Source organism: Salmo salar, chromosome 14 (assembly GCF_965601325.2).
Source record: "Salmo salar chromosome 14, fSalSal1, whole genome shotgun sequence".
In the NCBI taxonomy this organism is placed as follows: Eukaryota; Metazoa; Chordata; class Actinopteri; order Salmoniformes; family Salmonidae; genus Salmo; species Salmo salar.
Genome location: NC_138304.1, coordinates 101,001,349 through 101,018,316, shown reverse-complemented (window position 1 = coordinate 101,018,316; position 16,968 = coordinate 101,001,349). Strand labels below are relative to the sequence as shown.

Below are 16,968 nucleotides of genomic sequence, written 5' to 3'. Positions count from 1 at the left end.
TGGTATGTTATTCTGGCCGCCCTACAGCAGCTGGAGCCTGTCACTGGACTAGTAATGTCTCTCTCTCTCCCCCTCCCTCTCTGTCTCTCTGCCTCTCCCTCCCTCTCTGTCTCTCTGCCTCTCCCTCCCTCTCTGTTTCTCTGCCTCTCCCTCCCTCTCTGTCTCTCTGCCTCTCCCTCCCTCTCTATCTCTCTCTCCCTCCCTCTCTCTCTCTCTATTTGTCTGTCTGTCACTCGTTGTCATCTGGACTGTTTATAGAACTAGTGTTGTTGTTGTCATCTGGACTGTTTATAGAGCTAGTGTTGTTGTTGTCATCTGGACTGTTTATAGAGCTAGTGTTGTTGTTGTCATCTGGACTGTTTATAGAGCTAGTGTTGTTGTTGTCGTCTGGACTGTTTATAGAGCTAGTGTTGTTGTTGTCATCTGGACTGTTTATAGAGCTAGTGTTGTTGTTGTTGTCGTCTGGACTGTTTATAGAGCTAGTGTTGTTGTCGTCTGGACTGTTTATAGAGCTAGTGTTGTTGTTGTCGTCTGGACTGTTTATAGAGCTAGTGTTGTTGTTGTCTGGACTGTTTATAGAGCTAGTATTGTTGTTGTCATCTGGACTGTTTATAGAGCTAGTGTTGTTGTTGTCTTCTGGACTGTTTATAGAGCTAGTGTTGTTGTTGTCATCTGGACTGTTTATAGAGCTAGTGCTGTTGTTGTCATCTGGACTGTTTATAGAGCTAGTGTTGTTGTTGTCGTCTGGACTGTTTATAGAGCTAGTGTTGTTGTTGTCGTCTGGACTGTTTCTAGAGCTAGTGCTGTTGTTGTTGTCATCTGGACTGTTTATAGAGCTAGTGTTGTTGTTGTCGTCTGGACTGTTTATAGAGCTAGTGTTGTTGTTGTCGTCTGGACTGTTTATAGAACTAGTGTTGTTGTTGTCATCTGGACTGTTTATAGAGCTAGTGTTGTTGTTGTTGTCATCTGGACTGTTTATAGAGCTAGTGTTGTTGTTGTCATCTGGACTGTTTATAGAGCTAGTGTTGTTGTTATCGTCTGGACTGTTTATAGAGCTAGTGTTGTTGTTGTCATCTGGACTGTTTATAGAGCTAGTGTTGTCGTCTGGACTGTTTATAGAGCTAGTGTTGTTGTTGTCATCTGGACTGTTTATAGAGCTAGTGTTGTTGTTATCGTCTGGACTGTTTATAGAGCTAAGTGTTGTTGTTGTCGTCTGTACTGTTTATAGAGCTAGTGTTGTTGTTGTCGTCTGGACTGTTTATAGAGCTAGTGTTGTTGTTGTCATCTGGACTGTTTATAGAACTAGTGTTGTTGTTGTCGTCTGGACTGTTTATAGAGCTAGTGTTGTTGTTGTCGTCTGGACTGTTTATAGAGCTAGTGTTGTCGTCTTGACTGTTTATAGAGCTAGTGTTGTTGTCGGCTGGACTGTTTATAGAGCTAGTGTTGTTGTTGTTGTCATCTGGACTGTTTATAGAGCTAGTGTTGTTGTTGTCATCTGGACTGTTTATAGAGCTAGTGTTGTTGTTGTCGTCTGGACTGTTTATAGAGCTAGTGTTGTTGTTGTCATCTGGACTGTTTATAGAGCTAGTGTTGTTGTTGTCGTCTGGACTGTTTATAGAGCTAGTGTTGTTGTTGTTGTTGTCGTCTGGACTGTTTATAGAGCTAAGTGTTGTTGTTGTCGTCTGGACTGTTTATAGAGCTAGTGTTGTTGTTGTCATCTGGACTGTTTATAGAACTAGTGTTGTTGTTGTCGTCTGGACTGTTTATAGAGCTAGTGTTGTTGTTGTCGTCTGGACTGTTTATAGAGCTAGTGTTGTCGTCTGGACTGTTTATAGAGCTAGTGTTGTTGTTGTCGTCTGGACTGTTTATAGAGCTAGTGTTGTTGTCGTCTGGACTGTTTATAGAGCTAGTGTTGTCGTCTGGACTGTTTATAGAGCTAGTGTTGTTGTTGTCATCTGGACTGTTTATAGAGCTAGTGTTGTTGTTGTCGTCTGGACTGTTTATAGAGCTAGTGTTGTTGTTGTCATCTGGACTGTTTATAGAGCTAGTGTTGTTGTTGTCGTCTGGACTGTTTATAGAGCTAGTGTTGTTGTTGTCGTCTGGACTGTTTATAGAGCTAGTGTTGTTGTCGTCTGGACTGTTTATAGAGCTAGTGTTGTTGTTGTTGTCATCTGGACTGTTTATAGAGCTAGTGTTGTTGTCGTCTGGAATGTTTATAGAGCTAGTGTTGTTGTTGTTGTCATCTGGACTGTTTATAGAGCTAGTGTTGTTGTTGTCATCTGGACTGTTTATAGAGCTAGTGTTGTTGTTGTCGTCTGGACTGTTTATAGAACTAGTGTTGTTGTTGGCATCTGGACTGTTTATAGAGCTAGTGTTGTTGTTGTCGTCTGGACTGTTTATAGAGCTAGTGTTGTTGTTGTTGTTGGACTGTTTATAGAGCTAGTGTTGTTGTTGTCATCTGGACTGTTTATAGAGCTAGTGTTGTTGTTGGCATCTGGACTGTTTATAGAGCTAGTGTTGTTGTTGTCATCTGGACTGTTTATAGAACTAGTGTTGTTGTTGTCATCTTCTTGGTCCATCAGTCCATTAGTATCTGTGAAGTACTACGCTTTCTAATGAATTAAACCTCCCACCCTGGCCACTTCTCTCTTTGTTTAGGTGTCCTGTGCTGGTGACGTGTCACACCTGAGAGCTGGCCTTTCAGATCAACAAGGAGTCTTGAGAGATTCTCCATGCCGACTATCAAGGTATACAATGTTTATCTACACCCTTTAAAACCTTAAGTCTTGATAAGAACTGCAGTGTTTCAGTAAAAAAGTAGAAGCTGACCCAAACTCCACATCGTTGGCAGAGGTACCGGCTAACGGAATAGCAAACTTTTTAAAATAAAGGCTTGTTATTTTTAAAGCGCGCTGTTTCACCACCGCTGCGCTCCCGAGTGGTGCAGCGGTCTAAGTCACTGCATCTCCGTGCTAGAGGCGTCACTACAGACACCCTGGTTCGATTCCAGGCTGTATCACAACCGCCTGTGATTGGGAGACCCATAGGGCAGCGCACAATTGACCCAGCATTGTCTAGGTTAGGGTTTGGCCGGGGTAGACCGTCATTGTAAATAAGAATTTGCTCTTAACTGTCTTACCTAGTTAAATAAAAAAGAAACTGTTTTTCTCTCACCAGGGGGCAGTGTTCTTTGGTGGCCTGTCTATAAAGAAGGATGAGGAGGTGTTGAAGAGGGAGTGTCTCCATGTGGTCGTGGGGACGCCGGGGAGAATCCTGGCCCTGATCTGCAACAAGACCCTCAACCTGCCACACATCAAACACTTCATCCTGGACGAGTGTGACAAGATGTTGGAGCAACTTGGTGAGTCTGATCTCCTCACAGTATCCGAATGACACTCAGAAACAGACGTGGGGTGTATTTACTAGGAACCAAATGGAAGCAAACCGTCCGAAATGGGGAGGGACCTACCTACCTGAACTTGTCCAATTAGGAACTCTCATTTTTGTTGCAAAAACACGTTTCTACAGTTTGCTACGCTGTGCACTAATGAATACACCCCTGATTAATCTGCAGCATCCATTATTTACTCAGCTATAGTGAGTGATAACTGAATTCTCCCATCTCTTTCTTTCCGTTCCCTCAGACATGCGCAGAGACGTCCAGGAGATATTCCGTCTGAACCGCTGTTATGAGAATTTTGTTCCCAATGTTCATAAACTGAACTTCAATTAAACTACTCTGTCTGCACCCCAGAGTTTGTAAGGTTCTGGTTAAATGACACAAACGGAGGCCCAGCCTACAATAGTCAACCAAGTTTATTCACGAGAGCTCTGAATATCATACAATGTACACAGCCTTTTATACCTAACATGTGGTCATACCATATGTCATACCCCTTACAAATGCCCCTCCTCTTCTTTAACACTGTCAATGCTTATTTACAAGTCTTCTCCATCACATACATTGCTTATCATATCCTGCCCCATGTTACATAATCTACTGTAAGCCTAAAGGTTTCTCCCCTCCCTGGGTGGGGAGACCTTCTTCCTGTTATCAATTTCACAGTGGTCACAAGTTGTCTGCTGTCTGTTAACAGTTCTCCTTTTCCTTGAATGTCTCACTTATATTGCTAAATAGTAAAGTCTTAGCTTGTCCTATGCACACACAGTTATAGAATTAGTATTATAATCACTCAGTTATACATTTTCAGGGTGGAATCATTTAGTCAAAACCTTAAACATATCAATTATTTTATCAACCGCCCATGAGAAACAGGTCATGATTTTCAGCGCCACCCTGAGCAAAGAGATCCGCCCCGTCTGCCGAAAGTTCATGCAAGATATAATTACACCACCTCCTCTCCTCCTGTATCCACCACGCCTCTCCCCCCGCCACACCTCCACCCACCCCCCCTGCCTGGTGGAACGAGGCGTGAAGGGGGTTACCCTACGGCCGCCTGAGTGTGATATGAGTGATAAAGTGATGTCTTTCTATATGCCAAACAGACCCACCTCTATAAGGGAAGTGTCAGCCCATTGACATAGTTCTATGTCACTAACTCAGTACAGTAATAACTTGCGGTACTAGTGTAGTGGCTGACCTTTCACCAACATGTCATGCATTGCGGTAATGGGATCTCAGTTATAGACTGGCTTATGTTGTTCGCTTGAAATTTACGCAGTCTTAACTTCTTGACGATGTTGAACGCTGTCCAGCAGGCGCAAGTAGGTCCAGTTTTCAGTCTGTACGCTACGAATCGGACATCCCCCTGATGTCACGATGCTTTCGTTCAAAAGCAGTTAAATAATCTTGTAATCTAGCCGAGCAAAAGCAATATGTCACGACCCCTAATCTTCCACCTTTTTATTTATTAAGGAAACTGCTTTACCAGCCTGGCATGAGTGTGTACACTCTGCTCCGAGCTGCTCGTAAAAACTCCCCCAGCTCACTGCCCTGTAGAAGGACTCTCCCTGGAGCTGGACCCGCTCATTTGGCAAATGACAGGCACAACTCTCTGAGGAGAGAAAGACACATTTAAGCAAATATAAATTATCTCAAAGAACCTCAGTCAAACGAATAAAACGAGCAACTAGAGAAATGAGGAGGAAGACTTGACAAGCACCAAGTTCTGGAGAGTAAATGAAGTGGACGCTGCCTGGCTCTCTGGGCCGCTGGAGTTCATTAGTTTCCCAACCAAGTGGTAAAAAAGAGCAGTGAAATTGCCTGGGTCTGCCGAGTCGATCCAAAATGGCCCCATTGCCTCTGTCAGCTAGTCTGCTTTTAAATGGAATTGAGGTAACTGTCTGGAGATGGCTAGATAAGGACTGTCTCACAAGGGAAAATGGCCGCTATTCTGTCCTTAAGCTGCTACCGTAGCATCAGGACACCTTGGTAATAAATCACAGACATGAACCTTGTCTAAGACACTGTCCAGACAGAAGGGGGTCACAACCCACTGTCCAGACAGAGGGGGGTCACAACCCACTGTCCAGACAGAAGGGGGTCACAACCCACTGTCCAGACAGAGGGAGGTCACAACCCACTGTCCAGACAGAAGGGGGTCACAACCCACTGTCCAGACAGAAGGGGGTCACAACCCACTGTCCAGACAGAGGGGGGTCACAACCCACTGTCCAGACAGAAGGGGGTCACAACCCACTGTCCAGACAGAGGGGGGTCACAACCCACTGTCCAGACAGAAGGGGGTCACAACCCACTGTCCAGACAGAGGGGGGTCACAACCCACTGTCCAGACAGAAGGGGGTCACAACCCACTGTCCAGACAGAAGGGGGTCACAACCCACTGTCCAGACAGAGGGGGGTCACAACCCACTGTCCAGACAGAAGGGGGTCACAACCCACTGTCCAGACAGAAGGGGGTCACAACCCACTGTCCAGACAGAAGGGGGTCACAACCCACTGTCCAGACAGAAGGGGGTCACAACCCACTGTCCAGACAGAAGGGGTCACAACCCACTGGATGGAGGGAGGGAGGGAGGGAGGGAGGGAGGGAGGGAGGGAGGGAGGGAGGGAGGGAGGGAGGGAGGGAGGGAGGGAGGGAGGGGGGGAGGAGAGGGGGAGAGGGGGAGAGAGGGAGAGGAATGTGTAGTATGCAGGAGAGTAGAGGGGAAGATGTGACTGTAGATAGACGGTACACAGAGCCGTCTCATGCTACAATGAATCTAGAATCTGTGAGGTAACTCAGAAATGCTTGAAGTGGATGGAAGAGCATTGTAATCTCATGAGAAATAGACAATAAACCAAAAAAACATCCAACTTTCTCAAAGCCTTTGTCTGTAAACGAGGCAGTGCCATTATATAACATCCTGTCCTTAGTACAGCCTAACAACATGTCCAATCTGAAAACTAACATTCTAATAGTGTTTTTAGTTGACACATTCTAACTACATGATCATGGATATTAGACACACAACTAAACACTACATAAACCCTCATACTCTCGCAAGCATCCAAGAGCTGGAAAAACACACAGACACACACACACACACACACACACACTAAGGTTGAATGGTGGGAACTCGGTTACCGAGATTTACTGTGATTCAACTGCCCAAAACCACTCCCTTTTCCCGGGATAAATAACTGTGAGAAACCAGTAAATTATAATAAGTAATTTATATGAACAGCATGGCATGAAATGGAACTGTTAAATTATACACAAGGTCTAACTCTGGCTTCTCTACGACCTCTGCACAACGAATCATCAATGCTCAGGGTAGGGACAGACAGTCTATTTCATGGTGGGGACAGACAGCCCATCTCATGGTGGGGACAGACAGCCCATCTCAGGGTGGGGACAGACAGCCCATCTCATGGTGCGGACAGACAGCCCATCTCAGGGTGGGGACCGAAAGCCCATCTCAGGGTGGGGACAGACAGCCCATCTCATGATGGGGACAGACAGCCCATCTCATGGTGGGGACAGACAGCCCATCCCATGGTGGGGACAGACAGCTTATCTCATGATGGGGACAGACAGCCCATCTCATGGTGCGGACAGACAGCCCATCTCAGAGTGGGGACCGAAAGCCCATCTCAGGGTGGGGACAGACAGCCCATCTCATGATGGGGACAGACAGCCCATCTCATGGTGGGGACAGACAGCCCATCCCATGGTGGGGACAGACAGCTTATCTCATGATGGGGACAGACAGTCCATCTCAGTATGCAGCGCAGTTCACAACGCATGTAGACCTATCATCTCATCATGTTCTCTCCCTGCTTTATTATGGTTTGAATGATGTGAGTAATTCCAGTCCATATAATACAGTATAATACAATACAGTAATACAGTTCACACTCCAAAAGATTAGCCTACTGGAGCTAGTTTCATTGAATTACCCAGAGAGCATAGAGCTAGCTACATCGATAGGCTTTTATGTTTTTCTGTCGTGTGTAATGTCCAGTAGTCTGTTTTGGATTATGACACAATCATTTGGGCTTAAAATGTCTTTAATGTGGGGCTCATAAAATGTCTTTAATGTAGGGCTCATAACATGTCTTTAATGTAGGGCTCATTACATGTCTTTAATGTAGGGCTCATAACATGTCTTTAATGTAGGGGCTCATTAAATGTCTTTAATGTAGGGCTCATAAATTGTCTTTAATGTAGGGCTCATAAAATGTCTTTAATGTAGGGCTCATAAAAATGTCTTTAATGTAGGGCTCATCACATGTCTTTAATGTAGGGCTCATAAAATGTCTTTAATGTGGGGCTCATAACATGTCTTTAATGTAGGGCTCATAAAATGTCTTTAATATAGAGCTCATAAAATGTCTTTAATGTAGGTCTCATAAAATGTCTTTAATGTAGGGCTCATAAAATGTCTTTAATGTAGGGCTCATAACATGTCTTTAATGTAGGTCTCATAAAATGTCTTTAATGTAGGGCTCATTAAATGTCTTTAATGTGGGGCTCATAACATGTCTTTAATGTAGGGCTCATTAAATGTCTTTAATGTGGGGCTGATAACATGTCTTTAATGTACTGTGGGGCTCATAACATGTCTTTAATTACATTTACATTTACATTTTAGTCATTTAGCAGACGCTCTTATCCAGAGCGACTTACAGTAGTGAATGCATACATTTCATACAATTTCATACATTTTTTTCTGTGCTGTAGGGCTAATCAGGCTCAGGTAGCATTAGACTTGAATGTTCGATCAAAGCTCTAATCAAATCCGGACATAGGCCGATGTATAGGCTTTATAATGCTTTGGAATGACACTTCCTGTTTTGGCAGGAAATACCGTGAGAAAGGGCCTGTAAGTAAGCATTTCAACGTAAGGTCTACACTTGTTGTATTCAGCGCATGTGACAAATAAAGTTTTTGATTTTATTTTATTCTCAGGATGGAACATTTTGTAAAATACTGAGAAAATATTCAACATTAACACACACACACTAACAGAAGCAGCATCTTCAAACACGTAGTCTACAGTTGGCGAAAGGAGGCTGTGTTTGACTGACTGACATGACTTTGAGTGAATTACATTCTCCAGTAACTGGGATTGAGAGGACAGACTGAGTGAATGAGAGATGTCAGAGAGGGACAGATACGGTCAGCAATACTCACCTTAGTCTAGTTTACTAGTGTATTACTGTAGATTACCATCCTGTAAATCTAGTTTACTAGTGTATTACTGTAGATTACCATCCTCTAAATCTAGTTTACTAGTGTATTACTGTAGATTACCATCCCGTAAATCTAGTTTACTAGTGTATTACTGTAGATTACCATCCTGTAAATCTAGTTTACTAGTGTATTACTGTAGATTACCATCCTGTAAATCTAGTTTACTAGTGTATTACTGTAGATTACCATCCTGTAAATCTAGTTTACTAGTGTATTACTGTAGATTACCATCCTGTAAATCTAGTTTACTAGTGTATTACTGTAGATTACCATCCTCTAAATCTAGTTTACTAGTGTATTACTGTAGATTACCATCCTGTAAATCTAGTTTACTAGTGTATTACTGTAGATTACCATCCTCTAAATCTAGTTTACTAGTGTATTACTGTAGATTACCATCCTGTAAATCTAGTTTACTAGTGTATTACTGTAGATTACCATCCTGTAAATCTAGTTTACTAGTGTATTACTGTAGATTACCATCCTGTAAATCTAGTTTACTAGTGTATTACTGTAGATTACCATCCTGTAAATCTAGTTTACTAGTGTATTACTGTAGATTACCATCCTGTAAATCTAGTTTACTAGTGTATTACTGTAGATTACCATCCTGTAAATCTAGTTTACTAGTGTATTACTGTAGATTACCATCCTCTAAATCTAGTTTACTAGTGTATTACTGTAGATTACCATCCTGTAAATCTAGTTTACTAGTGTATTACTGTAGATTACCATCCTCTAAATCTAGTTTACTAGTGTATTACTGTAGATTACCATCCTGTAAATCTAGTTTACTAGTGTATTACTGTAGATTACCATCCTGTAAATCAGGCTCTCAGTCAGGGAACTGGACTTTCTCTTAGCTTTCTGAAGGTAAGTGCTATGATCCTAATTGGACAATGAGTGAGCTGAGGACAGATTGGATTCTAAAATTAACAATAGAAAGTCTAACTATACTGAACAAAAATATAAACGCAACAATTTCAATGATTTTTCCTGAGTTACAGTTCATATAAGGAAATCAGTCAATTTAAATAAATTCATTAGGCCCTAATCTATGGATTTCACATGGTTGGTTCTGGGAGGGCATAAGACTACCCACTGGGGAGCCAGGCCCAACCACTGGGGAGCCAGGCCCAACCACTGGGGAGCCAGGCCCAACCACTGGGGAGCCAGGCCCAACCACTGGGGAGCCAGGTCCACCCACTGGGGAGCCAGGCCCAACCACTGGGGAGCCAGGCCCAACCACTGGGGAGCCAGGCCCACCCACTGGGGAGCCAGGCCCAACCACTGGGGAGCCAGGCCCAACCACTGGGGAGCCAGGCCCAACCACTTGAGAGCCAGGCCCAACCACTGGGGAGCCAGGCCAAACCACTGGGGAGCCAGGCCCAACCACTGGGGAGCCAGGCCCAACCACTGGGGAGCCAGGCCCACCCACTGGGGAGCCAGGCCCAACCACTGGGGAGCCAGGCCCAACCACTGGGGAGCCAGGTCCACCCACTGGGGAGCCAGGCCCAACCACTGGGGAGCCAGGCCCAACCACTGGGGAGCCAGGCCCACCCACTGGGGAGCCAGGCCCAACCACTGGGGAGCCAGGCCCAACCACTGGGGAGCCAGGCCCACCCACTGGGGAGCCAGGCCCAACTACTGGGGAGCCAGGCCCAACCACTGGGGAGCCAGGCCCAACCACTGGGGAGCCAGGCCAAACCAATCAGAAGGAGTTTCTCCCCACAAAAGGGCTTTATTACTGACAGAAATACTCCTCAGCAGCCCCCCTCTCCCCTCTGACGATCCCCAGGCGAAGAAGCCGGATGTGGAGGTCCTGGTCTGCGGTTGTTGGACGTACTGCCATATTCTCTAAAACAACGTTGGAGGGCGGCTTATGGTAGATAAATTAACATTCCATTACTTGGCAACAGCTCTGGTGGACGTTCCTGCAGTCAGCATGCCAATTGCACGTGCATTCAAAACTTGAGACATATGTGGCATTGTTTTGTGACAAAACTGCACATTTTAGAGTGGCCTTTTATTGTCCCCAGTACAAGGTGTGCCTGTGTAATGATCATGCTGTTTAATCAACTTCTTGATATGCGACACCTGTCAGGTGTATGGATTATCTTGATAAAGGAGAAATGCTCACTAACAGGGATGTAAACAAATTTGTGCATCATATTTGAGAGAAATAAGCTTTTTGTTCATATGGGAAATTTATGGAATCTTTTATTTCAGCTCATGAAACATGGGACCAACACTTTACATGTTGCGTTTTATATTTTTTGTTCAGTATATATGGGTCAGCAGGTAGCCTCGCGGGAAAGAGCGTAAAGTGCGTAACCGAAAGGTGACTACATGAAAAATCTATCGATGTGCCCTTAAGCAAGGCATTTAACCTGGACAAGAACGTCTGCTAAATGGAGAAAAATATTAAACATATTCAAAAACAATGTATCAAATTGGTTGCATATTGAAAGACAATTGATTACAGTATGTAATAAACTTAACGTTAATCTATATTAAATGTATATTGATGACTTCTATCTATGTAGTAGTGCCTCATAGTAAATGATGTCCCTGATTTAATCACATAGACATCTAACTGGCAGAGACTGTTACCGTCATTGTTTAATTAGGCACAGCTGCTAGCAGAGAGACGGGACCAAATTAGTGGCTAAATGAATGTGTTTGTATGTTATGATGATGAATCGATCTTGTCTCATCGCTGCAACTCCCCAACGGGTTCGGGAGGCGAAGGTCGAGTCATGCGTCCCCTGAAACATGAACCGCCAAACCGCGCTTTTTAACATTTAGTGAATGAGGATGTATATACACCTTGGTGGAACAGTTGCTAGCAGTTGATAACAGTTCCTGGTGGAGTCTCAGTAGCCTGGATAGCTTAACCCGGAAGCCAGCCGCACCAATGTGTTGGAGGAAACACCTTTCAACTGACGGCAGAGGTCAGCCTGCAGGTGCCCGGCCCGCCACAAGGAGTCGCTAGAGCGCGATGCGCCAATTAAAGCCCCCCCCCCCCCCGGCCAAACTCTCCCGTAACCCGGATGACGCTGGGCCAATGGTGCGCCGCCCTATGGGACTCCCGATCACGACCGGTTGTGATACAGCCCGGGATCAAACCTGTGTCTGTAGTGATGCCTCTATCACTATGATGGCTTTAATTAATGTATTACTTGTGTTTACGTTTTACAATAACTGTTGATCACTATGGCTTTTCATTTCATCAGATCGATTTTTTCCCCTCCAAGTGTTCTGTGGATAGTAGTGACTAGTGAGAACTGTGCCTGGCTGTCTATGTTCATCTGTGTTGCATCCCTATGTCAGTGTGTATCCTGTGTGCGCGTGCATGTCTGGCTGTCTGTCAGTGCGTCCGTCTGTCTGTGTGTGTGAGAGAAAGAAGTTAAAATCTTGTGTGGTGGGAGGTCAGGGTGTCCATCTAACTCCCCCATCCCTTTTCTTCCTATTTCACCATCTCCTCATGTCTCCCTGCTTCACCTCTACCTCGTCACCTTAACCACTACTCTCTGGGAACCATTCAGTCCTTGTATACTTTCCCTTCCCTCTCTTGAACGTGTATCAACCTACGTGCAACTCCTCTGTTCCTCACAAACCACCACCACAACACCCTGGTGCCTGGACAAACCATTTAATACCCCTGTCAACAAATCCTTCCCACCCCCATCTAACTCTCCTCAAACATCCCTCCTACCTTCCCACCACCATCTACTCTACTCACAAGTCTTGCTCATTCCCCTCCCCACACCTCACCCCTCCTTCCCACCCCCTCCCTGCTCCACCCTAACCCTGTCCCACCCCCTTCCTGCTCCACCCTAACCCTGTCCCACCCCCTTCCTGCTCCACCCTAACCCTGTCCCACCCCCTTCCTGCTCCACCCTAACCCCGATCTCTCCCTGCTCCACCCCCCACCCTAACCCCAATCTCTCCCTGCTCCACCCCCCACCCTAACCCCAATCTCTCCCTGCTCCACCCCCCACCCTATCCCCAATCTCTCCCTGCTCCACCCCCCACCCTAACCCCAATCTCTCCCTGCTCCACCCCCCACCCTAACCCCAATCTCTCCCTGCTCCACCCCCCACCCTAACCCCAATCTCTCCCTGCTCCACCCCCCACCCTAACCCCAATCTCTCCCTGCTCCACCCCCCACCCTAACCCCAATCTCTCCCTGCTCCACCCCCCACCCTAACCCCAATCTCTCCCTGCTCCACCCCCCACCCTAACCCCAATCTCTCCCTGCTCCACCCCCCACCCTAACCCCAATCTCTCCCTGCTCCACCCCCCACCCTAACCCCAATCTCTCCCTGCTCCACCCCCCACCCTATCCCCAATCTCTCCCTGCTCCACCCCCCACCCTAACCCCAATCTCTCCCTGCTCCACCCCCCACCCTAACCCCAATCTCTCCCTGCTCCACCCTAACCCTGTCCCACCCCCTTCCTGCTCCACCCTAACCCTGTCCCACCCCCTTCCTGCTCCACCCTAACCCTGTCCCACCCCCTTCCTGCTCCACCCTAACCCTGTCCCACCCCCTTCCTGCTCCACCCTAACCCTGTCCCACCCCCTTCCTGCTCCACCCTAACCCTGTCCCACCCCCTCCCTGCTCCACCCTAACCCTGTCCCACCCCCTTCCTGCTCCACCCTAACCCCGATCTCTCCCTGCTCCACCCCCCACCCTATCCCCAATCTCTCCCTGCTCCACCCCCCACCCTAACCCCAATCTCTCCCTGCTCCACCCCCCACCCTAACCCCAATCTCTCCCTGCTCCACCCAGCCGATGATAATCTTTGTTGATGATGAGACCAAGCTGACTCACCACGGGCTGCAGCAACAAGAAACGGAAGGACAAGGAGAAGAACAGGAAGCTCTTTGATCTCCTCGACGTACTGGACTTCAACCAGGTACTGGAATTCAATCATGATGTTCCAGAGGCACATACCGTAGCAGGAGAAACTGAGGACATTTTGTTACTGCTAACTGGGGAAGTTTTAATATGCAAATCCACTGTGTAGTTCAACCAGGAACTGTGTTTCATGTTCCAACGTGGTACATAACAGGGAAACAGAAATGCTGACTAAACGAGTTATGTTTTGAAAATGCAAATGCACTGCGTGTGTAGTGAAATGTGTTGCCGTTTCCAGGTGGTGATCTCTGGTCCAGTGTGTGATATTATTATATATTATAGATGGTGATCTCTGGCCCAGTGTGTGATATTATTATATATTATAGATGTTGATCTCTGGTCCAGTGTGTGATATTATTATATATTATAGATGGTGATCTCTGGTCCAGTGTGTGATGTTATTATATATTATAGATGGTGATCTCTGGTCCAGTGTGTGATATTATTATATATTATAGATGGTGATCTCTGGTCCAGTGTGTGATATTATTATATATTATAGATGGTGATCTCTGGCCCAGTGTGTGATATTATTATATATTATAGATGGTGATCTCTGGTCCAGTGTGTGATATTATTATATATTATAGATGGTGATCTCTGGTCCAGTGTGTGATATTATTATATATTATAGATGGTGATCCCTGGTCCAGTGTGTGATATTATTATATATTATAGATGGTGATCTCTGGTCCAGTGTGTGATATTATTATATATTATAGATGGTAATCTCTGGCCCAGTGTGTGATATTATTATATATTATAGATGGTGATCTCTGGTCCAGTGTGTGATATTATTATAGATGGTGATCTCTGGTCCAGTGTGTGATATTATTATATATTATAGATGGTGATCTCTGGTCCAGTGTGTGATATTATTATAGATGGTGATCTCTGGTCCAGTGTGTGATATTATTATATATTATAGATGGTGATCTCTGGTCCAGTGTGTGATATTATTATAGATGGTGATCTCTGGTCCAGTGTGTGATATTATTATATATTATAGATGGTGATCTCTGGTCCAGTGTGTGATATTATTATATATTATAGATGGTGATCTCTGGTCCAGTGTGTGATATTATTATATATTATAGATGGTGATCTCTGGTCCAGTGTGTGATATTATTATATATTATAGATGGTGATCTCTGGTCCAGTGTGTGATATTATTATATATTATAGATGGTGATCTCTGGTCCAGTGTGATATTATTATATATTATAGATGGTGATCTCTGGTCCAGTGTGTGATATTATTATATATTATAGATGGTGATCTCTGGTCCAGTGTGTGATATTATTATATATTATAGATGGTGATCTCTGGTCCAGTGTGTGATATTATTATATTATTATAGATGGTGATCTCTGGTCCAGTGTGTGATATTATTATATATTATAGATGGTGATCTCTGGTCCAGTGTGTGATATTATTATATATTATAGATGGTGATCTCTGGTCCAGTGTGTGATATTATTATATATTATAGATGGTGATCTCTGGTCCAGAGTGTGATATTATTATATATTATAGATGGTGATCTCTGGTCCAGTGTGTGATATTATTATAGATTATAGATGGTGATCTCTGGCCCAGTGTGTGATATTATTATATATTATAGATGGTGATCTCTGGTCCAGTGTGTGATATTATTATATATTATAGATGGTGATCTCTGGTCCAGTGTGTGATATTATTATAGATTATAGATGGTGATCTCTGGCCCAGTGTGTGATATTATTATATATTATAGATGGTGATCTCTGGTCCAGTGTGTGATATTATTATATATTATAGATGGTGATCTCTGGTCCAGTGTGTGATATTATTATATATTATAGATGGTGATCTCTGGTCCAGTGTGTGATATTATTATATATTATAGATGGTGATCTCTGGTCCAGTGTGATACTATTATATATTATAGATGGTGATCTCTGGTCCAGTGTGTGATATTATTATATATTATAGATGGTGATCTCTGGTCCAGAGTGTGATATTATTATATATTATAGATGGTGATCTCTGGTCCAGTGTGTGATATTATTATATATTATAGATGGTGATCTCTGGTCCAGTGTGTGATATTATTATAGATGGTGATCTCTGGTCCAGTGTGTGATATTATTATAGATGGTGATCTCTGGTCCAGTGTGTGATATTATTATAGATGGTGATCTCTGGTCCAGTGTGTGATATTATTATATTATTATAGATGGTGATCTCTGGTCCAGTGTGTGATATTATTATATATTATAGATGGTGATCTCTGGTCCAGTGTGTGATATTATTATATATTATAGATGGTGATCTCTGGTCCAGTGTGTGATATTATTATAGATGGTGGTCTCTGGTCCAGTGTGTGATATTATTATATATTATAGATGGTGATCTCTGGTCCAGTGTGTGATATTATTATATATTATAGATGGTGATCTCTGGTCCAGTGTGTGATATTATTATATATTATAGATGGTGATCTCTGGTCCAGTGTGTGATATTATTATATATTATAGATGGTGATCTCTGGTCCAGTGTGTGATATTATTATATATTATAGATGGTGATCTCTGGTCCAGTGTGTGATATTATTATAGATGGTGATCTCTGGTCCAGTGTGTGATATTATTATATATTATAGATGGTGATCTCTGGTCCAGTGTGTGATATTATTATATATTATAGATGGTGATCTCTGGTCCAGTGTGTGATATTATTATATATTATAGATGGTGATCTCTGGTCCAGTGTGTGATATTATTATATTTTATAGATGGTGATCTCTGGTACAGTGTGTGATATTATTATATATTATAGATGGTGATCTCTGGTCCAGTGTGTGATATTATTATATATTATAGATGGTGATCTCTGGTCCAGTGTGTCATATTAATATATATTATAGATGGTGATCTCTGGTCCAGTGTGTGATATTATTATATATTATAGATGGTGATCTCTGGTCCAGTGTGTGATATTATTATATATTATAGATGGTGATCTCTGGTCCAGTGTGTGATATTATTATAGATGGTGTTCTCTGGTCCAGTGTGTGATATTATTATAGATGGTGATCTCTGGTCCAGTGTGTGATATTATTATATATTATAGATGGTGATCTCTGTTCCAGTGTGTGATATTATTATAGATGGTGATCTCTGGTCCAGTGTGTGATATTATTATATATTATAGATGGTGATCTCTGGTCCAGTGTGTGATATTATTATAGATGGTGATCTCTGGTCCAGTGTGTGATATTATTATAGATGTTGATCTCTGGTCCAGTGTGTGATATTATTATAGATGGTGTTCTCTGGTCCAGTGTGTGATATTATTATAGATGGTGATCTCTGGTCCAGTGTGTGATATTATTATATATT

At 43.8% G+C, this 16,968-nt stretch overlaps 1 pseudogene across 1 annotated transcript in view; it reads left to right on the top strand.

Annotated features, from left to right (window-relative positions):
* The first annotated feature begins 1,916 nt into the window (after nucleotides 1-1,916).
* Nucleotides 1,917-16,968, top strand: part of LOC106570684 (spliceosome RNA helicase DDX39B-like) — a 34,125-nt pseudogene continuing 19,073 nt past the window's right edge. The window contains exons 1-5 of the transcript XR_014380517.1: nucleotides 1,917-2,747; nucleotides 3,178-3,361; nucleotides 3,645-3,683; nucleotides 4,263-4,342; nucleotides 13,457-13,583. The product of XR_014380517.1 is annotated as a spliceosome RNA helicase DDX39B-like (transcript). The remainder of the gene's footprint in view (nucleotides 2,748-3,177; nucleotides 3,362-3,644; nucleotides 3,684-4,262; nucleotides 4,343-13,456; nucleotides 13,584-16,968) is intronic.